This window comes from Pleurodeles waltl, chromosome 4_2 (genome assembly GCF_031143425.1).
Source record: "Pleurodeles waltl isolate 20211129_DDA chromosome 4_2, aPleWal1.hap1.20221129, whole genome shotgun sequence".
NCBI classification, from domain to species: Eukaryota; Metazoa; Chordata; class Amphibia; order Caudata; family Salamandridae; genus Pleurodeles; species Pleurodeles waltl.
The window spans coordinates 71,882,676-71,908,114 of record NC_090443.1 but is presented as its reverse complement, the minus strand read 5'-3'; the positions used below and the strand labels follow the sequence as shown (position 1 = coordinate 71,908,114).

Genomic DNA, 25,439 nt, shown 5'->3' with positions numbered 1-25,439 from the left:
ATTTTTATCAGACGACTTGGAGGAATGCTGGGTGGAAGAAAGTCTGTGGCTCCCCTCAGATCCCAGAATTTTGCAGCACCGAAGCGTGAGGAAACGGTGTTTTTTAGCCAAAGTTTCAGGCTTGCAAAGGATTCTGGAAGACAGAACCCAGTGAGAGCCCCTTATGTCACCCCATCCTGGATTCCCCTAAGTGTCTACTTTCCAAAAATGTAAAGGTTTGCTAGTTTTCCCTAGGTGCCGGTTGATCTACAGCCCAAAATCCACGTAATGCTCTTTGCAAAAAAACACGTCCGTTTTCAATGGAAAAATGTGATGTGTCCATTTTGCATTTTGGGGCTTTTCCTGACGCAGGCACTAGGCCTAACCCTACCAGTGAGGTACCATTTTCATCAAGAGACTTGTGGGAACACAGAATAGAAGAAAAGTGTTATTGCCAATTGTCACATGGTCAGTAGATGGCCTTTACCTGTTGATGCAGTGCACTGCCAACTGATCCCTACATACCAAAGCCATACTACTCTTGTCCTAGCACATTTAAAGAGAATTGCTTTGAAAAAAAAACAGTTTTCCAAACATGTGGTATGTGAAGTGACAGCTCTAAAAACCTTTCAAATAATGTATGTTCCTACCCACAATATGTACATTAAAAAAAAAATCTAATGAATCAATCGATGCAACCTGATTTTAAGATTGTTACTATAGGCTAGATGTTCAAAGTTACTTTGCAATTGCAAACCCTATGATTTGCAAAATCAACTGGGTTTGTGGTGGCAAAATTGCTTTTTATAGGTGTTAAAAGCAATTTTTCTGACTCGCAAAATGAGTGTATTCACCCATACTAAATCGCAATTAGGAGAGTTTATGGAAAGGACATTCGTTCCTAATTCAAATTAGACATGATATGTACAAATGAACTGAGACTGCAATTCCAATTATTAGTTACTTACACCATAAGGAGGTGGTAACTGATTTACAATGGAGAAGGAAACCACTGAATACTCCCTTTAATGTTTTCCTAAGCATAATTTTTTTTTTAAAGAAAAAAAAACACCACCAGTTACTAGGGCTTTAAGAGGAAAGAAAAATGTGTTGGTGAGAGGCACCTAAAAGAGATGTGGCCTATGAAATTAAGGGCAAGGCTTAAACACACAAACTACATTTCTGTGATTACCATAGTGTGCCACCTGAACAGTATTTTGGTACCTCTCTGAGATTTTGGTTTTTGCATCCAGAAATATAGCTGATTTACACCTAAAACCGGCTGGGATGATTGCTTTGTCAATGATTGTTAGCTGCTAACAATCATTGACAAAGCCAATCATCCCAGTCGGTCTTAGGTGTAAATCAGCTATATTTCTTATCTGTAAGTGAGTAACAATAATAATATTGTTCTAAATAATTAGTATTGAAAAAATTTATTTCTGAAATTATGAGATTGTGAATTAAATATTACCAAGGCCTATAGAAGGGGTGGTGGTGTTTAAAGTGCCTCAATCACTCCAATTGTGTTTACTCTAAATTACACATGTAAGCGCTTTCTCTTGCCACATCATCTTCAGCTGCATATCTTACACCTCATCTCTTTTCTCTTCAGCCCCCTCTTTTGACTCCTAAATGCACTTGCTCACATCATCTTCACTTCATTACCCCCATACAAAACATACTAGCCAATAAGCACTGCATTTTCTTTTACTGTCACCTTGTCATATTTTGACAACCACATACCATTTGCACAGAATCATAATTGTAGCTGGAATAAAGTGACTGGGCATTCCGCAGAGAGGCCAAGGATTGGATAAGCATGTATTTTGAATGCCTTTCTGACCTACTCACATGCACTCTCAGAAACTCACATTGCCTTCAGCCTTAGCACCAGAGCTCTCAATCATGGCCCCTTATAAACATCTGGAGTCAACTCAGTTCCAAGTATGCACTGTACCAGAGCAATATAGAAAGCAAAAAAACAATACAGAAAAACAATAAAAGAAATTGAACCATTAGTGGAGGTAAGTGCCCACCTCAAGTAATAATCACAATCCTTGTCACAATGAACCACTAAAGTCACTGAATATACTGGAGCTTAAATCCTTGGTTGCTATGGCACAGAGCAGACAGACTTAACTTAATGCAGTACGAGAACAGTATAAAAGTAAAATGTAAAACAAAAATCCAAAAACTAATTAGATAAAAGGGTCAAATTTAATAAACAAAAATGACAAATCAAATAAGGGGAACGGGATATAGGACTTCTTTTAAGCTTTCAACTAGAAATAGCACCAAGGTCTAATGATGATAGAACAGGTCCTAGGTGCAATTTAAAGCTCACCGTGATGGAGGTCGGGCCCAATACACTAAGCAGGGTAGACCTACTCAAAGATCTTACCTTTTGGCTTTAGTCCTTTAGGTCCTAATCCACCACAGAAGTACATTTCTAAAGCCTCCCAGGATCTCAGGGGAGGCCCTTGGAGACTGAAAGGGTAGCAGGCAGAGGCCGGCAGGAAGGTCCAGTTGGCCCTGCATCGCTAGGCAGTTGTATGAAAAAGCCTCTTATATCTTGCTGTTTTCCTGTAGCTTTAACAGGAGGTCAGCATAATGACCCTTGAAGTCCACTTCTTTGCCCTAGGTACAAGACGGCAAGGATATTTAGTCTTCTACACTCTTCGCAGGTTTCAGATGGCAGGTTTCACCTCTTCTGATATTCTACAGGTCCAGCAGTATTCTGAAGTCAGTGCCTGGAGACATTTTGTTTATGTCTGGTATGAGTTAGGCGCTGGAAACTGACTCTGGAAACGACCTAAACAATGGGGTAAAGGTTCTCAGGGCTAACCATACCAGCTTTGGTCATTTTCCAGATGGCGTCTTCGACTACACGAAGCATGGGCTTTGAGGGATAAGGCTGTGTGTGGGGAGTGTTAATCCTATCCTAGTGCCCTCCCACATATAACACTAAAATCTAGTTTTAGCCAGCCCGTGCACCCCCAACAAACTCAGTGACAGGATAAAGTTGAGCTTTCAGAAACCAGACAGCAAATACACACAAATTGTTTTGCCATTCTATATTCCTTCTGTGAAGTGCATCCAAATGTCACATGAAGATCCATGGCTGGTCTGGGAGAGGGAACAATAGAAGGCTGCCGGCCTGGTTATTAGCTAAATCTGCTTCCAACAGGGCAGTTATCTTTTAAGTCCTTGTGCCCAGCCAACAGACCATCCTGCCCAGGGCAAAACACCTCCTCTGTACACCCAAGGCCTCTTGTAACTGTCCAGGGAGAAAGTTCACACGTCATCTGTGACCTTTGAAATGCTAATTACCGGCTAGCAAAAAGGAGAGCATAATGTAGATTTAGCTTCCAGGGACTTCAGGCAGGGAAAATTTGACTTTTTAAAAAACATCTTTCCAAAATGTTTATTACAAATCCGACTTCACCAGTGAATTGGGCTTATGATAAATATTTCAAAAAGTCTAGAAAATACATTTTTAGTTCTTTCATAGGTGGAATATCATTTATTAAAGTGAATGTTGCCCCCCTATGCTTTCCAATTGGCTTGCCCAATAAAAAAATGTATAAAGCAGGTCATAAAGCTTTCCCCTGCAACCAGAGATTTTACAAAGCATCCTATTAGTGCATAGGTTGCATTGTAAAATTAAATACTGTTCGCAAAACGTTAGCGTGCAATGTGCAACCACTTTTTGCAAACAGTTTTTGGTAAATCTGGCTTTACGTCTTCAAATAATAGCTAGAAACTAGAGCCCCACAACTCATCCGTTCTTCTGCACAAAGAAAATATATACTTTCTTGGGTCTGTACCCCTTTCCACTCACTCCCTGACCCTCAGTCTCGTCCAGCCTTTCAAAACGTAAAGCATTCTAGATAAGACTGAATGCTCACACTAGCAATAACAAAATTAGGATTCTGCTGCTACAAAGTGATGCAGTGTTCAGTTCATGTTTCGTAATAAGTCGAGTTGAACCAGAGACTCTAAAGGCCAGATGTAGCAAGAAATGCTTTTGCGATTCTGAAATTGCGAGTCGGTGCCAATATTCATGAGGTGGGTTGCTTTTTGCGACCCCATAGCGAGTCCCTGCACTCACAGGGATAGTGGCCTGCTGAAGTCAGCAGACCTCCATGTCTGTGACTGCTTTTCAAATAAAGCAGTTATTTTTTTTCATTTTGCAGCCCGTTTTCCTTAAAGGAAAACGAGTTTCAAAATGAAAAAAATACCGAAACCATTTGGTTTCGTTTTTTTCAGAGTAGGCAGTGGTCCGTAGGACCACTGCCTGCTCTGATAAAATATTTTTGTCGACATTCACAAAGGGGAAGTGTCCCATGGGGACCCCTTCCCTTTTGCGAATGAGTTACCACCAGTGTGACACTGGTGGTAACTGCGAGTTGCTTTGCGACCGCATTCGCGGTCACAAAGCAATTCTGAATTGCGATGCGAGTCGCAAATAGGAAGGGAACACCCCTTCCTATTTGTGAATGTGCATCGCGGGAGGCCGTTTGCATGGCGCAAACTGCGTTTTTCGCAGTTTGCGACATGCAAACGGCTTGCTACATCTGTCCCCAAATATCGAAAAGAAAAAAAAAACTAACATTCTACACTCTGTTACTCAACAAGATGAACGTGAAGATGCCACTACACATCGAAAGAACATCCTTCAATCCATCCTTTTGCAGTCATGAAGCTAGTGGGCTGCCCATTTAACCTTGTTAATACACTCATCGAGCTCTCAAAAGCGGAAAAAACAGAGAGTCACTCATAATTTCCACTTGTCACGACTCCACTACACAGATAGTGCTCCAAACCTAAACCTGTGTTCTATTATGTGCATGTATTCAATAGCTGCAGAGCAGTCTCAGTATCCCAGCAAAAGTTGGTAGGATTTAACCTTTTCCCCTGCAAGGTGTATAGCTATAGACATCCTAATATTATTGCAGATTTCCATCTCCCTACTTGGTTGATCAAGATACAAACTACATTTGGGGGATTCAGGAGGCCTTGACTGCAACTGAGTAGTCAGAGAAAGATATTTAGATAGCTATAAACCACAATATGGAAAAAGGTCTGAAGCACAATAGCATGGTACACTTATACCACGTTTAGTGCTTTGATCCAAGTTTAAAATATAAGTATACTTTTAAGCGAACATTGAAAATATCCCCCAACTGTCAATTAAATGATTGTAATGAGGCAGCAAAACCAGTTTAAAGATTAATTGCCAGGAACCTGCAGCTCAGACCAAAGGGGGGGAAATAACCAGTGTTCGATGTAAATGGTAAATAGGGCTGCAATTAGTGAAACAACCTCAAAATTGTGGTCCATGAACTGACAATATAGCCCAATGTTTTTGCTTTACTGAAACGGCTCCAGCCCCAGGAGACTGCCGAACATAAAAAGCAAAAATCGCAAGTACATCGCTAAAAGCGAAGTATCCCAAACTCTCAGGCCCAGATATTAATGACCTCAGGGGAACAGTGAAAGCAACACGTTCCTCGCCCTGGAAAACCCCTGTCAGGAAGGGAGCTACTGAGACGAAAGCACGTCTGGAAATGGCAATATGATTGGGAATTTCCCCATATACCATTGTAGAATGACCCCCCGCTCTCCTCTCAACAAAAAACCCCGCTAAAGATTACTTTTGAACAAACCATGTGAACACCGGATTAACACAAATGCTCCTTTCTGCAAACACAGATTGTAATAATCACACACCATTTACACGAAATCCCCTTCCAAGCTTTAAGTCACAGGTCGAATGTTATTATAATCAATGTTTTACCAAACTAAAATTAGTTCTCATAGAAAGTGTTTCTAAAAGGATTCAAACATGCTCCAATAAGGAAAGAGATGCCGAATAATAATGCCAATGTTTCAAATAAAATTGAATAATTATGAAACAAAGGCAAAGAAGGTGAAAGAAATTGAAAACAATTATTTCCTCAATTGTGATTTAGCGGTCACAACGCAGGAAACACAGCAACGGGTGCAGTAAACAGGCTAAGTAGAGGTCTGAACACGTAATACAAAACAGCCAGAAGGTGTACCCTGCACATCAATGAGTTCATTACAGAAACATTATTATAACAATAAGTAACTAAACAAGCTGATGTTTCAGCCCAACAGCAGAATGGGTCTGTTTCCTCAAGATAAATTGCAGAACCAACAGTCAGCAATAATTTCTAGATTTTATAAACAATCCGAGGTTATGTCTTAAAGCAATTAAGAATGATGGTGGTGTCATAAGATGTTGCAAGGTGACACTGCACGCAACACAAAGAAAAAAGTGGACATAAATTAATAACACTGCTCACGGCAAAGAATACACATGTGTAAAAGGCATCAATAAATCACCCTACACAATTGGAGACGCCTATTGAGAAAGGAAGGAGTTAGTAATAAACAAGCAATGGCAAAACCAATAAGTTTCGCCTGTGCGAAATCTATTTGCTTTCTCAATTTTTTGCAAATTACACAACAGAAGGAGCTGCTGCGCAGATGGCTTGAAGTTAATAAAAATATTTATTTATATATATATATATATATATATATATACACACACACACACATCCTAAACAATATACATAGCCAAGCATAGTGCGAGGTGATTCAATAAAAAAATAAAAATAGGCAAGTCTTCTCAAAACAGCATTTACGTTTTATCAAAGTACTGACAGCATTTAACACATTAGCAAATGTCAAACCTCCGAGTCTGCGTTCCGGTTCTTATGCAGAAGCTAGCTACACGGATTAGTGCTTTTATCTAGACCCAAACAAAAAGTGTGTAGGTGCTACCTTCACCCTCGCTTGACAGTTTATGATTTATAAGGACTGTCTGAGGCAAACCCTACTTCCAGCAACAGAAGCCACTCCTAGGAAGATTCTAGAAGTCCCTAAAGAGCAGGGCTTCAGCTCTCGGAGATGCACAATTACAGACTGAAGGAAAAACAGAGCCCAGAGTGTTTGCTGAAATATCACTGTGCATTTACAAAGCACACCATCACCCGTGAGGGTATCATGGCGGGCATTCACCCATCTGCTTGAAACAAGGCAGCTATGACAAATGAATGGAGCCTATATTCACTACAAAGAATAACTAACCATAGCTGGCTGGCAAGATGGCCCGACAGAAGAGCCAACCTACACTTACTAACCCTTGAACGAGGATTAATAAGTATCAGTGACAGACAAAAAAAAAAAAGTAAAAAGGCAGCTCTACTCATTCAAATTGGTGTTTAATTCCAGTTCGTAAATACAGAGAGGGCATGATTAAAAGGTTACAATTTTCATTTTGTGCAATTACAAGATATACCTCCAAATACAAAAGAAGAATGAATCCTATTGCCTTTTTATGTTTCCACCGCTGGAGTGGGCACTTACTAGTACGAGGAGGAAAAGAAGAACACAAGGCGGCAGGAGCTCAAATGTACAAAATAAAAAATATTAAACAAGTTAAACAATTGAGCACATAAAAACCATTACTATTGACTATATACAGACAACTTGTGTGCTGAGACAGATGCATTCCCTTGATGGGGTGTGACTACCTTGTAGATACATGCTCAATGGCAGCTGCCCCCACAGTGAAAGAACTTCTCACTTCAAGGCCTCCGCCTCGGCATCAGAAGCCCATGTGTAAGGTACCATTACAATATTTGGGAAATATGTGTTTAATGCTTGCCGCTCTTTTTTTGGTTTTTTTTTAAAGTGGACCTAGGAAGCAGACCAACTGAGACACGGGGTGGGCACTCAATAGTAATGACATCACTGAAAGTCAAAAAGATGACTGCAAATCCTGAACCAGAAGCCATAATGCTTACTACACCATAATTAGAGATTGACACTCAACACAGGGAGAAAAAGGAAAGGATGGCTTTCTTTCCAGGAGACTACATATATATTTTCGTGAAGGCAGATAAACTGATTGTGCCATCAGGTCGCCTTGAGCAAAGCAAGGACAGGGTGGAGAGTATCCGCAGTTCCAAAGGTTCTATGTGACACAGACCAACCTTGTGACCTGTAGTCGAATTTGTATGTTTATTGGTGGGAAACTGTTTGAAGGCCTAAGAAATCAAAATGTCACAAAAATATCTGTATCAATTTCATTATCAGAAACGTCACCTCCGAAACATCATATTTGACTTTGCACTGATGCAAAACACTGAATAAAACTGTATTCGCCATGCTTGTCCTTACATAACAAGGAATGGAGCACAATGATTTATTAAAGGGGCAGTGGGTACAGAATTGTACACCTGCCTAAATAAATGGAGAAAATGGCCAAAACAATTATAGGCCTGGTGAGCAGCACACAGAAAGACGAAAGCGTCTCAATCTACCCAAGATGTATAACGTTTAATTGGTTTATAAAAGGTTCCTCCGTTTACGACCTGCGGCATCTGAGTGAGTTTGTTGTTCTCGGCCCTTTAGCTACAGGATTCTGTTCTGTAGAAGCTTGCGCTGAAGTTGCTTTTCGTTATCACCTACCCACAGGAAAGACAAAGTTTTTTTCACAAAAAGGAAGAGTCGGCCAGAGACCCGTGGTGGGGTGCAGAGTACGGCCGCGAAAAGAGGTGCTTGGAAGGGCGGGGGGGAAGGGGGGCAGCTCAACAATATCGAGTCCAGGACACACCTGAGGAGGATGGGCCAGCCTAAAGAAATAAAAAAAGAAAAAAAAGTGCGCCAAAAACCACATAAGGTAACAAAAGAGTAGGGGCCCATGTAACGGGGACTGGATCCGTGGGAGGTTAACAGCACACTAAAAGGCGGGACACACAGCAACGATTCACCAATTAAAAGCAAATAATTTAGAAGGCTACAGGAAGGAACAAATGAAACGCGGTGGCAGTGGTAAAAACCCAGAGAGGAGAATACAGCATGTCGAGAGACAGAGCATGGGTGCTGCTTAGGCTCCACCTAAAAGAAGTAGTATATGGAGGCTAGACTGATACTGCTGGCAACTCCAAGATGTGATGCAGAATTAAACGCAATGAGGAACGGAGTCCTCAAAGTATAAAAATGCAGAGTACAACTATGAAGAGGATCAAAGAGGGCAAAAATGAGAAAACTCAGAATCAAATTAAGACCCCACGGAGGCAAGAGAAAGAGGGACTTTCGGAAACATATTGAGAGGCCTTTAAAAAACAAACATTTCAACTTGTGACCTGAACAATTAAAGTTGATCAGGTGAATGAGATAAGGCCAATAAGGCTGATAACTCTACACAGAGCAAAGCCTTCCCAGCAAGAACACAAAACAAATAGGAAAAGATCAGAATGTTTTGCTCACAATGGCCTAACTTGCTTCTACTCCTGCATGGAGAAAAACGTAAACCAACTGTGTGATCAAATGGAGATGGTAGAAGGGCAGTGGGCAGTCACAACAACATCCACTACTTATGACAGAATATTAATACCACAAACTTGGTTCTGCTCATCCTCCAGAAACAGAGGTGTAGATTGCGAAGGATCATATGGAGCAACCTGCTCTGCTTCTGGAACACCTGAGAGGCCCAAGAGTAAGTCAAAGTTAAGGGCAGATGCTCTGACTTAGCACTTCAGAATACAAGACTCTCAAAGTCCAATTTGGGGCCATGAAGACCAGCTGCACTTGGTCCTGTCTTACTATTTCTGGACCCAAAGGATCTGTGGCTGAGACATGATCACCCTCTTGGTGAGGAACATAATCTCCTCTTTGGAGATAACAGCAAAATAGCAGCATGATCTAGTGATGTGACTGCACAAACTGAAGCAATGTGAGGGGGCACTGTTCTGCTGTGTTTCAGACTAAGAGGAAACAAAATGCAAGGAATGCAAAGGATGCAGAACTCAGACTGAGTAATTAAGGCGCTTCCCAAGTTTTATGAACAAAAAGAATAACGTGAGCTTTTATTTAAAATGTAGCAACACCCGTGCAATTGTAAAAATAATCACAGCAGTAGAATCACAGAAAATGCAATACTTCAACAATGAATAAATATATGTCCACACAAGTTTGACACAAAGTCAAAAACGCGACACTCACAGGATTTTTTTAATTACTCCTTTTAATCTGCAACTGATTACCCCAACACCAACACGTTTCATCCAACAAGAAAGGACATGTTGGTTGAAACGCGTTGATGTTGGGGTAATCAGTTGCAGATTAAAAGGAGTAATTCAAAGAATCCTGTGTGTGCCACGTTTTTGACTTTATGTCAAACTTGTGTGGATGTAAAATACAGGGAAATGGTCTTTCCCTGACGTGGGCACCAACTGAAAGACCACGCCTTGAGTGGACTGTTTGTTGCAATATATATGTATATAGTGATTACGCATTCATTCATGCACACCGCAAAGCAAAAAATAAGAATTAAAAAATTAAAAATGCATCACCATGGGGGCTTGACACCATCTTCATCCCTTTCACTGCCAACTTCAGGTTGTGGAATCCTGGACAACTGAAACAGAAGGGAGACTAAACCGTAATGAGATTTATTTTCTGGGCTAGGCATCCCTTGCCAGAGGAGGTCCTTCTGCCTCCATTTGCCAAGCTTCCCCACTGTATATACTTTAAAAAAACGTAAGAGAAAGGTTCTAGAAACCCCACTCACATCGAGTAAGTTGTTGTTCAAATGCTAGCCATAGTAGGTCAGTGTTGAAAGAACACTCTAGAGGCTGGCCAGATCCCAAAGTGTACTTCCAAGACGGGGCTGTACCCTGCTCTACCATAACATTCTCAGCCTGGAACATCCTTATTTCTACTACTCCTCCATGTTATGTTCCCATCGCTGTGAGAAAAGAGCGAAAAACACGTTAACAAGCTGTGCGTGGAAAAATACCTGCGCCACCAATGTGATGGTGTTTAAAGCTAAGCACTAAATGGAGACAGTGGTCAAGATTAAGCCAGTGGTTAAATACAGACAGCATTACAGACATCCAGAAAGAGATGGACATAATCTTAGTGAACAATTTGAAGAACCCACAGGTCCATCCTAACAGAACGCTAGTTGGGGGGGATGGAGAGGTTGGGGGGGGGGGTTGAAATTTGGAACTCCAGAATCTGGCTCCAACTAGTTGTTGGAAGGGAAGCTAACAAAGTTTGGAAATGGTGCCGGAAGAAGGAGGCAGAGGAGAAGCTGGACTGGAACTGCTGATAGCCACCTCATTTTCCACCTTCAGCCCTGCCACCAGAAAGAGACTGAATTGGTTGCTGGATAGTATGAGAGGACTGCCTCTTGGTATACTCTAACCCTCAGATTCTACTGATGGAATCAGCAAGCACTGGAGAGTAATCTCAGTGAACAAGCCATAGGTCTCCGGTCAATAAAACATTTGAAAGGGGCATCTGCTTTTTTAGCAAACATCAGGGGTGTGTAATTCCTATATCGCAATGCCCAGGACATATTGTTTGTGGTCAAAGTCAATAAGTTTTCATATTTATTTTGTCCTTGGGACAAGTAGGCCCAACCCACTGCAGCACAAACCATTTGGCTGCCAGTTTATCGTACCACATTATGGATCAGAGAAGGGCATTGCCTACAGAAAAGGTAATATATGTGCCCATGTGTTAATGCTGTTCAAACTTTTATTTATGGCTCATTAATGCAAAGCCTTTATTACTAGAGTGAGCACGTGCTAAGGAAATGTTGTAAGCTCAGACAGCAATACTGATAGTAATTCCAGTACACAAATGTGTACACACATTTGCAACGTTGAACAATGAGGCTGTGTATAATGCTCTCTGATTATATGCAAATATCTGCAGAAGCTTGAAAGCCATATTTAGGATTCTTTGATTTCAAAATCAAAATGTTCATTAAAAATGCAATGGGAAAAAAAAAAGTTTTGCTAAGCTTCTGTGAAACTGTAGATACCATTTCTTTGTAGCATCATTTAGTCAAATGTGTTGATATACGCCAGTATTTCTAAAAAAATATACCCATAATGGAAAAATCAATGTAACCAGTTTCAACAAGGTTATGGAAAACATTAAATAAACAAGTACTGTCAAAGTCAGTAGGTTTGACATTGGTCATCAGCCTTTTGGTTTGGTCAAAGCTTATCTTGGTTTGACATGATTTTTGTAAAACTTTTTGTTGTGCGAGCTGCTGGGTCCTCACTATTATACCAAACTTGGCAAAAGCAAAAATATTTTTGATCTCAAAAAGTACTCATTGCCACAGTAGTTCCTGGCATTAAACAATATGCTCCTTGTGAAAGAGCACAATAATGTCACTCATAGTGAAGCCAGCCTTAAGACAGAGTGAGAGAGAGACAGAATCGTAATAAAAACAAAAGGCCATGGTTAACACCAGACCTAATTAGGGGTCCAATTCTTAAAGGAAGTCACAAAAGTGCAGATTTGCGACTATTACCTAGAAAATAATTGAGAACTACGTGTTAAGCAAATATGTATGCCCAGATTTGCTCAGGTGAAAATCTGTTGAGCATTTACAAGTTCACTTTCCCTCCAATTACTTTTTTCCCCCAGCTGTCAGGAATACATTCCAAGAATTCTCAATTTGGAAAACAATTATAGAAGAGCTGGCGAAACCCCCTAAAACATGCAAGTTCAACATGCAAGTTCGTAGATTTACAGCCTCAGTATGTACATCTGTGGAAAGGTGGCAAAATATGAGATTTGCGAGTATTCAAACCCTACTATAGTATGAGTCCTGGAATAATCAGAGAGGCTATTATCAGAGCCCTCATATAATGAGATTGCTAACATAACTTGTCTCTGCAAAACATGGCACTAACAGGACAAGTGGATTTTGTTACAGGACAAGTAGATTTATGAAGCAACCTGTCTCATGTACAAGTAGAGATTTTATTAAATTTCACCCCTTGAAACAGAGTCCCATCAGAGAGCATATCTATCAGAGAGGTCAGGAAATCTCCGCCAAACCTGATTTAGAAACAAAGCATTGAACCCGAAAGCAACAATAATGAGACAGAGCACGAGCAACGAAAACACTGGAATCAAATGTTTTCTTTTTCAAATGTCCTTTCTTAGATTTTGCCTGCATGCGCGCTGCTAGCGAAATCTATCATTAAGAATTTAAAAATGACTTTAAAAGGGGCTTAGAACCAGCCCCTTGCTTACCCTAACTTCCAAATAGCTTAGTCTAATGTCCCTACGATTTACATGCTTCAGATTGGCTAGCACATCTGCACGTTGTTTTGCTTCACTTTGTTGTCTTCGTCACTGAGTTGCTTCTAGGCCAAGTACTCCTTCCGGTTACTTCTCATGCACAAGTGCCTTTATGATGTCTACATAAGGGATTAAAGTGCATTTGTAGTGTGTAATTGTCTTTGAATGAAAGCATGCATCAGTTTGGATGTTATATGCATGAATTATGACAGAGATATTTTGAACAATGAAATGTGCTTGTTCCTCAGCCTTCACAAATCAGCCATGCATTTGTTAAACATATGTTTAACCACTAGGTTATTAAATCTAGTCCATAGATCTGTGGTCATATATTTGTCACCAACTGCAAACTTGCAGCAGCTATTGTGAAAATGATCATGATCTAGTCTAGTGCCTGGGGAAATTTACGAGGTGAGGAATGTGCCGTTAGGAGTAGCCATCAAAAATGACTAACACACAGTGGGATTTGGCCCTACCTTTTTCAACCATTATTTTTCCTCACGCAACCTCTTTCAGCCACTGGGTTGATACTTTGTCAGTCACATCCTGCTCAGCCCGGCAGAGTATTCATCTCTCATCTAATGTCTTTGGGTGTTTGACTGTATCCTTTTGTATTCACTCAAGTTCTACCATTGAACTGCATAAGCGACCACTCCACAATTTTAGCCCCCTCTGTACACTCCTGCTTGCTCCCATCCATGTGTCTTGCCCATATGTGTTAATGTTGCATGTGTAACGACATTAAAACCAGTCCGACAAGTTTGACACTGCTTGTTTTTTTATTTTGAAACTTGCTAATAGACATGGAGGTGTTTTAGAGGAGAAACAATGGCAAATCCTCTTAAGGCGCTGCAATCAGTGAATAGCTTCCAACTTGCCTTCTAATTATTAGAAAACACAAAATAAAATTATGCTCATCCAATCATTGGTCTCGCTTTGGAAAGCGCACAGAGAGCAGTACCAACAATAATCACAATTCTACAGGAAAACGTTTCAGGAGATACATGGCAGCTGGAATACTGACAGTGCCAAAGGGATTTATGGCTGCTTAGTGTCCGTAAATGACACAGATGATTGAGAAGAAGAGAAGATTAAAAGGTAATACATGTACAAAAAGAGAGTCAAATAAACATTGATGAAGAAAGAGGTGAAGTGGGAAAAATGCAAATGGGGGGGGGGATTTCAGAATGAAGAAATACGAAGAACAAGCATTTGCTACGCAATGGGTCTCGCGCTTGCTCGACTTAAAGCTGTTAACATTGTAAATTCCTAATTGGACTTTTCTTTGCCACTTAAATTGAAAATGAAAAGTAAAACAGTTGACATAAGCGAGCCGATTCGAAGTGCCATGGCCGCCTTGAGCATGAGCTTGAAGGAGAGACAAAAAAGGAAAAAGAACTTTGCTTGCAGTCAAACGCATTGGAAATCGTGCAATTATCCATGTAACAGGAACTATGTCCAAGGAGGTAAACAAACCGCCCCAAGGAGGGACAAACAAAGCATTTACCAATCATTACAAAGGATTTTTGAATGGCAAGCCCACAAATGAGTGATAGTGATGGGCGTGGTTAAAAGCCCACAGATAGATTACAACAGGTCAGAGCACTTGCACACTCAACCTAAAAATTGGGTAATTGACTAACGCAGAGAGAGACTGCAGGGGTATGGGGAGCTCTCTTTCATCCAGGCAGCGAATGTTTCCATCTGTCTTGGAAGTTCTTCTGGGCTGTGGGGTTTTCAGTCAGGGAGAAAATCATCTGGGTGTCATTGGCGTAGGGAACGATGTTCAATCCGTATTTTCTGATGACTGGGGTGAGCAGGCCATGTAGACATTGAACAGTGTGGGACTCAACAAGGATCCGTAGGGTACTCCACAGCTGATCTCTTTAGGTTCTGACAGGTGTGGTGGGAGTTTGATTCTACAATAAACATGCAAACTTGTTCTTAACACCAAACAATATGTTGTTAGGGCAAAACATTGGAAGTTCACGCCCCTGGGAGTGACTGAAGCACTCGGCACAACAAAACTCTTTCAAGGATCTTCGTATGTTTAATTCCCAATATGACATTGAGAGTTTTTCACAATCTCAATACTCAGAATTGAAACATAATCAATTACAGTTATTCATAACATCATTGCTAACACGCATTTGTCTAAAATTAAATAAATTCATTAATGCTGACATTGTCAAAGTCAATGGGCCTGGCATGTGTGTTTTTCTAAAGGTGTCCTGTTGTGTGATAGGTTTGGATGCACACACTCCTTCAATGGCACCCTTCTGCTTGTTAAGTGGCATACTATGTCGGTGATTGTAGTTCTGTGTCTGCACGCTTCGAAAAATCATAAAAATTGTACTAGACCTGCAGGTCGTGTAGGCTGAATAATCTACTCGAACTAACTAATGTACTTGACCTGGAAACGGGTCTCAAATTGAAAGATTCTAGGCAAATATTGTATTTTACAGTCATCTTTTTCTTCATTTTCACATACGAGTGCACCTTCAAATACGCGAGTTTAGCATTTCTGCTGTAAAGAAAAAAATCATCTTTTGTTTGATTTATTACACTAAACATTTGCTCCATGTGTCATAAAACTAGCCCACATATAGGGTACACATGATCCATGCATAATTTGCTTCTTTATTTACTAACAGCTTTGCCATCAGGGCAGGAGTGTTTCTCGGTTTATATTCAAACACTCACTTTTAATAAATATATAACTAAAGCACGATGTGGTAGTGCACTGTGATTTACAGACAGTAAATTTCCAAGAAATGTCCATAAACCTTCCCACTATCTTGCAGCTTTACTGATAAAACTACATAGTGTATTAACAATAATCTGTGAAAATTGGGTTTCAGAAAACATTTAGCATTTGCACATCACCAAATAAAGGCCCTCATTACAACCCGGGCGGTCGGTGGAGAAATGACGGTAATACCGCCAACAGGCCGGCAGAAAAGAAATGGCATTACAAGCATGGCGGTGACTTCCATGCTAAACCGCCACTTCTCCATTCCGACCGCCAGGGTGGGAACGACCGCTGGGCTGGAGACTTCGGTCTCCAGACCAGCAGCTGTCACAACACCGCCAGCGGTATCACGACCCTGCATACCGCCATGGATTTTGTGGGGTTTTGCACCGCCACGAAATCCGTGGCGGTAGGCACTATCAGATAGGGGTCTCCCCCACCACCGAGTCCTCACCCCACACCACCCTACCAGCCCCCAAAGGTGGCAGGACCCTCCCCCCTATACCCCCCAACATCGACACACACTCCCCCCTACACGCGCACAGACACTACCACTACACATACCCGCACACATACTAACAAACATTCCAACAGACACAGTCATACATGCACATATACATAGACAAACACACACACACATACAGACACGCACACATTTTCAAACACCCCCTACATGCATACACGCACTCACACACCCCCTCTACACACTCACACCCCCATGCATGCACACAACACCCCCCCACCCCCCTTTCCTAACGGACGATCACCTTACCTGGTCTGGTGATCCTCTGGGAGGGAACGGGATCCATGGGGGCTGCTCTGCCGCCAGCACTCTGTCACCAGAACACTGCCACAACGAATCATGGGACATGATTCTGTGGGCGGTATTCTGATGACGTGGTGGTGGAGCAGCCTCCACTTCCCTGCTCCGCCAGTATGGCTGCTGGCGGCTCTCCGTCCGAAAAAGGACGGAGGGCTGCCAGCAGTCATAATACGCTGCGCTGAAAACCGCCTGCACTGGTGGTCTTCTGCACGGTGGTACCTCGGCGGTTTTTAAGAAAGACCGCTGAGGTCAAAATGAGGTCCAAAGTGTTTCAACTTTTTTTCATCCTATTCAAATTTTTTTTTCATCACACATAAGTACAAAAAATGGTCTTTCACAGCTACTGAAATATATTTTGAAATGTTTGTAACGTTTACTTAGTTATATAAATGTTGTGTGTTAGGAAAATCCTGATACAAAAAGCCTTTCATTTCACATAGGTCAGACAGTACACCTTACGAAATTCTGGAACTCTGCATTCACAAGGAAAAGTATTTCTACTGCAAGAAAAAGACAAACTGATTTTTGACCTCTGTCTCTGAACACCAAGCAAATGTGACAATATTAAGATTTAAAGGCATCTTAATTGCTAATTCAGTTTCTGACTGAACAGTACACCTGTTCTTTGTCCACTTGCCAGAAGGGGCGAGTAGGATCTAAAAATAGCTCGAACTCATAAAATAAAACTCATCATAGCGAGTGGTCGAGTAGAGTTTCCAAGCCCTGTGTCTGGATAGCATAGTACTGTATCTGTGACTGTAATTCACGTTTAAGGCCATGTACAAAGTCATCAAGGAACTCGTTTAAATCCTTAAAATTGGCAGTTTAAATTAATTACCAAAAATTGGCCCGACGAGGTAGACAGAGCAAGCTTATTCCCCGAACCAAAGTCCAATCAGACGAAGTTTTTTGGCATTACTTTTTTTGCAGTTTTATATAACGCAAACTCAGCAGGACGATATTGGAGCACCAGTTACTTTTCTCAAAGTCAGATTTTTTTTTTTGGGGGGGGGGGGGGGGGTGCGGGGGGGGATTTTTGTGGCAATGGAGATTAACCCCTTCTGTGCCGAGGACGTAGTGGTTACGTCCTTCGGCACAGTGCTGCTGTGCCGAGGACGTAACCACAACGTCCTCGGCACACAGCCCAGAGGGAGCACTCTCGCTCCCTCTGTGTGCTTCCCCCCACCCCCCCAAAGTCAGGGATGGAAGGGGAAGCCCTTCCCCTCCCACCCCCGGCCCCCCCAACCCCCCCTGTGACGTCAGCGCGCGCTGATTAGTCACAGGGTCTCCCCCATCGCGCTGGAAGCTGCTTTTGCATTTCTCTTTCAATCCCATGGCGGAGGCCCCGAGAGGCTTCAAAGGGAAGGAAATGTATTTCCTTCCCTTTGAAGTCTCTCACAGGGTTTCAAAAGCCGGATTGCTTGCAATCCGGCTTTTGAAACCCCACTAGACACCAGGGATTTTTAAAATTTTTTTAATGAAAATGTCAAATGGGAGCGACCCCTTGGGCAAGGGTCGCTCCCAGGGGGGGCATTTTTTTAGGAAGGCCTTTTCTGCCCCCCAGGGGGGGCAGAAACCTCTAGGCACCAGGGAGCTTTTTTTTTCTTTTTTTTTTGTGATGTTTTCTTTTTTTTTAGGTGGGGAGCGACCCCTTAGGCAAGGGTCTCTCCCCTAGGGGGCAATATATATTTAGGCCATTTCTGCCCCCCTTGGGGGCAGATTGGCCTATTTTGATGAGGCCAATCTGCCCCCAAGGGGGGCAGAAACCATTAGACACCAGGGAGTTTTTTTTTCCGCGAATTTCACGCAACGGGAGCGACCCCTTGGGCAAGGGTCGCTCCCAGGGGGGGAATTTTTTTGAGAAGGCCTTTTCTGCCCCCAGGGGGGGCAGAAACTTCTAGGCACCAGGGATCATTTCTTTTTGTTATGTTTTCTTTTTTTTTTAGGTGGGGAGCAACCCCTTAGGCAAGGGTCGCTCCCCTAGGGGGCAAATTATATTTAGGCCATTTCTGCCCCCCTTGGGGGCAGATTGGCCTATTTTGATGAGGCCAATCTGCCCCCAAGGGGGCAGAAACCATTAGACGCCAGGGAGTTTTTTTATTTTAGGCCATCTCTGCCCCCCCTGGGGGCAGATCGGCCTATTGGTATAAGGCCGATCTACCCCCTGGGGGGGCAGAAACCTCTAGGCGCCAGGGCAAATTTTTTTTGTGTGTTTTTTTTTTTTTTTTTTTTTTTTTTAGAGATGGGGAGCGACCAATCAGGCAAGGGTCGCTACCCTGGGGGGCAAATTGTATTTAGACCATTTCTGCCCCCCTTGGGGGCAGATTGGTCCATTTTAGGTCAATCTGCCCCAAGGGGGCAGAAACCACTAGGCACCGGGGATTTGTTTTTTGGCGCCAATGTCACGCAGGGGGAGCGACCCCGTAGGCAAGGGTCGCTCCCGGGGGGGGGGGAGGGGGGGATGGGGGTTCGGGGGCAAATTTATTTTAGCCCATTTCTGCCCCCCCGGGGGCAGATCCGCCTATTATTAGGCCGATCTGCCCCCAGGGGGGGCAGAAACCTGTAGGCGCCAGGGCAAAAAAAAAAAACATTGTGTTTTTTTGTTTTTTTGTTTTGTTTTTTTAGAGATGGGGAGCGACCCATCAGACAAGGGTCGCTCCCCTGGGGGGCAAACTGTGTTTAGACCATTTCTGCCCTTGGTCGATTTTAGGTCAATCTGCCCCAAGGGGGTAGAAACCACTAGGCACCGGGGATTTGTTTTTTGGCGCCAATGTCACGCAGGGGGAGCGACCCCGTAGGCGAGGGTCGCTCCTGGTGGGGGGGGTGGGGGGGGTGGGGGTTGGGGATGCAAATTTATTTTAGGCCATTTCTGCCCCCCCTGGGGGCAGAAACCTCTAGGTGCCAGGGCAAATTTTTTTTGGGTGTTTTTTTTGTTTGTATGTTTGTTTTTTTAGAGATGGGGAGCGACCCATCAGGCAAGGGTCGCTCCCCTGGGAGGCAAACCGTATTTAGACCATTTCTGCCCCCTCTGGGGGCAGATCGGCCTATTATTAGGCCGATCTGCCACCAGGGGGGGGCAGAAACCTCTAGGCGCCAGGGCAAATTTTTTTGGTGTGTTTTTTTTTGTATGTTTGTTTTTTTAGAGATGGGGAGCGACCCATCAGACAAGGGTCGCTCCCCTAGGGGGCAAACTGTACTTAGAGCATTTCTGCCCCCCTTGGGGGCAGATTGGTCGATTTTAGGTCAATCTGCCCCCAAGGGGGCAGAAACCACTAGGCACCCGGGATTTGTTTTTTGGCGCCAATGTCACGCAGGGGGAGCGACCCCGTAGGCGAGGGTCGCTCCTGGTGGGGGGGTGGGGGTTGGGGATGCAAATTTATTTTAGGCCATTTCTGCCCCCCTGGGGGCAGATCGGCCTATTATTAGGCCGATCTGCCACCAGGGGGGGGCAGAAACCTCTAGGCGCCAGGGCAAATTTTTTGTGTGTGTTTTTTTTTTTGTATGTTTGTTTTTTTTAGAGATGGGGAGCGACCCATCAGACAAGGGTCGCTCCCCTGGGGGACAAGCTGTGTTTAGACCATTTCTGCCCCCCTTGGGGGCAGATTGGTCGATTTTAGGTCAATCTGCCCCAAGGGGGAAGAACCCACTAGGCACCGGGGATTTGTTTTTTGGCGCCAATGTCACGCAGGGGGAGCGACCCCGTAGGCGAGGGTCGCTCCTGGTGGGGGGGTGGGGGTTGGGGATGCAAATTTATTTTAGGCCATTTCTGACACCCATGGGGGCAGATCGGCCTATTATTAGGCCGATCTGCCACCAGGGGGGGCAGAAACCTCTAGGCGCCAGGGCAAAAAAAATGTGTGTGTTTTTTTTTTGTATGTTTGTTTTTTTAGAGATGGGGAGCGACCCATCAGGCAAGGGTCGCTCCCCTGGGGGGCAAACTGTATTTAGACCATTTCTGCCCCCCTTGGGGGCAGATTGGTCGATTTGAGGTCAATCTGCCCCCAAGGGGGCAGAAACCACTAGGCACCGGGGATTTGTTTTTTGGCACCAATGTCAGGCAGGGGGAGCGACCCCGTAGGCGAGGGTCGCTCCTGGTGGGGGGGTGGGGTTGGGGATGCAAATTTATTTTAGGCCATTTCTGCCCCCCCTGGGGAAATGTGAGGAACATGTGTTTTTTTAGCCAAATTGTGAGGTTTGCAAAGGATTCTGGGTAACAGAACCTGGTCCGAGCCACACAAGTCACCCCATCTTGGATTCCCCTAGGTCTCTAGTTTTCAGAAATGCACAGGTTTGGTAGGTTTCCCTAGGTGGCGGCTGAGCTACAGGCCAAAATCTACAGGTAGGCACTTTGCAAAAAACACCTCTGTTTTCCTTCAAAAATTTGGCTGTGTCCACGTTGCGCTTTGGGGCGTTTCCTGTCGCGGGCGCTAGGCCTACCCACACAAGTAAGGTATCATTTTTATCGGGAGACGTGGGGGAACGCTGGGTGGAAGGAAATTTGTGGCTCCTCTTAGATTCCAGAACTTTCTGCCACAGAAATGTGAGGAACATGTGTTTTTTTAGCCAACTTTTGAGGTTTGCAAAGGATTCTGGGTAACAGAACCTGGTCCGAGCCACACAAGTCACCCCATCTTGGATTCCCCTAGGTCTCTAGTTTTCAGAAATGCACAGGTTTGGTAGGTTTCCCTAGGTGGCGGCTGAGCTACAGGCCAAAATCTACAGGTAGGCACTTTGCAAAAAACACCTCTGTTTTCCTTCAAAAATTTGGCTGTGTCCACGTTGCGCTTTGGGGCGTTTCCTGTCGCAGGCGCTAGGCCTACGCACACAAGTGAGGTATCATTTTTATCGGGAGACGTGGGGGAACGCTGGGTGGAAGGAAATTTGTGGCTCCTCTCAGATTCCAGAACTTTCTGCCACAGAAATGTGAGGAACATGTGTTTTTTTAGCCAAATTTTGAGGTTTGCAAAGGATTCTGGGTAACAGAACCTGGTCCGAGCCACACAAGTCACCCCATCTTGGATTCCCCTAGGTCTCTAGTTTTCAGAAATGCACAGGTTTGGTAGGTTTCCCTAGGTGGCGGCTGAGCTACAGGCAAAAATCTACAGGTAGGCACTTTGCAAAAAACACCTCTGTTTTCCTTCAAAAATGTGGCTGTGTCCACGTTGCGCTTTGGGGCGTTTCCGGTCGCGGGCGCTAGGCCTACCCACACAAGTGAGGTATCATTTTTATCGGGAGACATGGGGGAACGCTGGGTGGAAGGAAATTTGTGGCTCCCCTCAGATTCCAGAACTTTCTGCCACAGAAATGTGAGGAACATGTGTTTTTTTAGCCAAATTTTGAGGTTTGCAAAGGATTCTGGGTGACAGAACCTGGTCCGAGCCACACAAGTCACCCCATCTTGGATTCCCCTAGGTCTCTAGTTTTCAGAAATGCACAGGTTTGGTAGGTTTCCCTAGGTGGCGGCTGAGCTAGAGGCCAAAATCTACAGGTAGTCACTTTGCTAAAAACAGGTCTGTTTTCTGTGATGTGTCCACGTTGTGTTTTGGGGCATATCCTGTTGCGGGCGCTAGGCCTACCCACACAAGTGAGGTATCATTTTTATCGGGAGACTTGGGGGAACATAGAATAGCAAAACAAGTCTTATTGCCCCTTGTCTTTCTCTACATTTTTCCCTTCCAAATGTAAGACAGTGTGTAAAAAAGACGTCTATTTGAGAAATGCCCTGTAATTCACATGCTAGTATGGGCACCCCGGGATTCAGAGATGTGCAAATAACCACTGCTTCTCAACACCTTATCTTGTGCCCATTTTGGAAATACAAAGGTTTTCTTGATAGCTATTTTTTACTCTTTATATTTCAGCAAATGATTTGCTGTATACCCGGCATAGAATGAAAACCCACTGCAGGGTGCAGGTCATTTATTGGCTCTGGGTACCTAGAGTTCTTGATGAACCTACAAGCCCTATATATCCCCGCAACCAGAAGAGTCCGGCAGACGTAACGGTATATTGCTTTCGAAAATCTGACATTGCAGGAAAAAGTTACAGAGTAAAACTTAGAGAAAAATTGATGTTTTTTTCACCTCAATTTCAATATTTTTCTTTTTCAGTTGTTATTTTCTGTAGGAAACCCTTGTAGGATCTACACAAATTACCCCTTGCTGAATTCAGAATTTTGTCTACTTTTCAGAAATGTTGCGGTTTCTGGGATCCAGCGTTGGTTTCATGCCCATTTCTGTCACTGACTGGAAGGAGGCTGAAAGCACAAAAAAATCGTAAAAATGGGGTATGTCCCAGTAAAATGCCAAAATTATGTTGAAAAATTGGGTTTTCTGATTCAAGTCTGCCTGTTCCTGAAAGCTGGTGATTTTATCACCGCAAACCCTTTGTTGATGCCCTTTTCCGGGAAAAAACCACAAGCCTTCTTCTGCAGCCCATTTTTCCAATTTTTTTTTAAAAAAACGAAATTTTCACTGTTTTTTGGCTAATTTCTTGGCCTCCTTCTGGGGAACCCACAAAGTCTGGGTACCTCTAGAATCCCTAGGATGTTGGAAAAAAAGGACGCAAATTTGGCGTGGGTAGCTTACGTGAACAAAAAGTTATGAGGACCTAAGCGCGAACTGCTCCAAATAGCCAAAAAAAGGCTCGGCACAGGAGGGGGAAAAGGCCTGGCAGCGAAGGGGTTAAGTGATTTGACCAGAATCCCAGGATATAGAGCCCATGCGAGACTCGCACTTGGCTCCCAGTTCCAAGGTCGGCAGCTCTGGTAACTCTGGCAGCTCCTCTTCCCAACTAAATACTACGGACTTGGAGACATTAAATGAGTCATAAAATAATATTTCGACTATAACCTTTTATTTGTATGCCAACTATCCAGTTTCCTCATAGAACATCAGTCGTTCTTTCAATGTTGTACAAAATTACTAAATTCAATGCACCACACTTCTTGTAAAGTATTGAGTGTAATGATTTTTCGGCAGCCATCTCGGGTTTTCCATTCTACACAAAAAAACAGTAACTGACACGCTAGCGGCACTAACATGAATGGCAACCTTTTATTTAAAAACCTAGAAAATTGATAAGTTTGGAACGAAACCACCGTATAAAAAAAAAAAATGTATTAAAAATATTTGTGCAGGACAAAGCATGACCACTTGCTTACAATCACGGTCGTAATGGAACAGAAAACAAGTTTGTGCATCAATTAAAAGTGGCACCCATTAGCGAATCACATTGCTAAAAATCAAAAGGAGCGAACGTTTGCAAATCTGGACAGTTACATGTGTAAACATAAGCTGTATAAGTGTTTTGCAAGGGATGAGAGACGGACTCCATGTATGCTATCTACAGGCACTGTTTTGTACTAATATCAGAGAAGCAAACAGTATAAAACAAACACGGGCCATAAAAGAGTCCCACAGTCAAAAAACTATCCCTTGCACTGTTGCCCATACCATGCCTTCGGGCACAACTAGACTGCGCTATAGCCAGACCGGTCGTATTTACAATACAAATGCGTGGTTTCCAAAAGGTGGTGTAAACGCACCCGAGTGGTCTGCACGGGCGGACTCTTCCATGAGACAGAAAGCTATTATTGCAGCTGCGAGTCAGTAGCCTGAGAGGCCTTCGATATAGCAAGCGTCTCATGACAGCAGTGGTGGGTGCACGTGTAAACCACCCAGACCCCGCAGAGGAGAAGCATGTAGATACGGGCTTAGCCCCTTACCCCAGCAGGTCATACTCACCTACGTAGCTCCCCCAGGCGGCAGCCCAGGTCCCAGGTGGACGATGTGGGAGGAGTCTGAGGGGAAACAGTCCAGGCGGAAGTCACCCTCCGGAACGCTCACGCACTCAGCAGCTGAGAGAGCAGGAGCGCAAGCGAATAATCGCATTTGTGACGTAAAACAGTACGGGTGGCTCTCGGCGGCGGCTCGCGCCTCCGAAGATGCTGCAGAACGGAACAAGAAGCTCAGTCAAAGATGATCCAAAAGTCCGCCTGGTCACCCCAAAAGAAGGGGACAGAAATTCATGACACCGACCATGGCCGTCAACCTCTGTCACACTTGCTGGCTAGGTTGAATCTGACTTCCATTGACACAGTCAATAGGCCCTGTCTAGCTAAACGACAACGGATTATTCTTTTATTGCAATCCCAAGGAATAGATTAAAAGTAAAGAAAGATTTAGGCCTACCAGCCTTGGTACTGAAGAGGCATTTTTGTGTAACTATTTTTTATTGATATTTTAATAGGAAAAAAACACAAAAAGAATGACAGCCACGTTCATTACATCACTCCTCTATAACTAACAAACTCTCATATCCGCGGCTCAAATTAACTCATAATAATACTAAAACTGTACTCATTATTTAACGATACTAATCCATCACTAATTCTTGTTGGGTTCCGGAGTAGCGTGCTACTCATCGAAAAGCGCGTTGACGCCTCGTCAGGGGTAGTAAGCGCTATATAAATACGATTACAATACAATAAGGGGCTTCGTATGATACAGCTCCAAAACCCGACGAACAGTCAAGCATCCTTCTGGGTTGCATAACCCAGAAAAGAAAAAAACGATGTATAATTTAATTTAAAAAAAAAAAAAAAGAATAGTGTACGTAAAAAAAAACTATTAGTTCAGCCCTCAAACTTTAGATGGGAACTTCCACAGCTCATTGAACGGAGTTACTAAGGGCCTGATTATTACCTTGCCGGATGGGATACTCCGTCAC

At 43.4% G+C, this 25,439-nt stretch overlaps 1 protein-coding gene across 2 annotated transcripts in view; it reads right to left on the bottom strand.

The window, feature by feature from the left end:
* The window catches only part of STAT2 (signal transducer and activator of transcription 2), a 482,775-nt gene extending 458,186 nt beyond the window's left edge, over positions 1-24,589 (bottom strand). For both annotated transcript variants that reach the window (XM_069230705.1, XM_069230706.1), the window contains exon 1: positions 24,455-24,589. The gene's annotated coding sequence lies outside the window, so the exon portion shown is untranslated. The remainder of the gene's footprint in view (positions 1-24,454) is intronic.
* Positions 24,590-25,439: the final 850 nt, after the last annotated feature.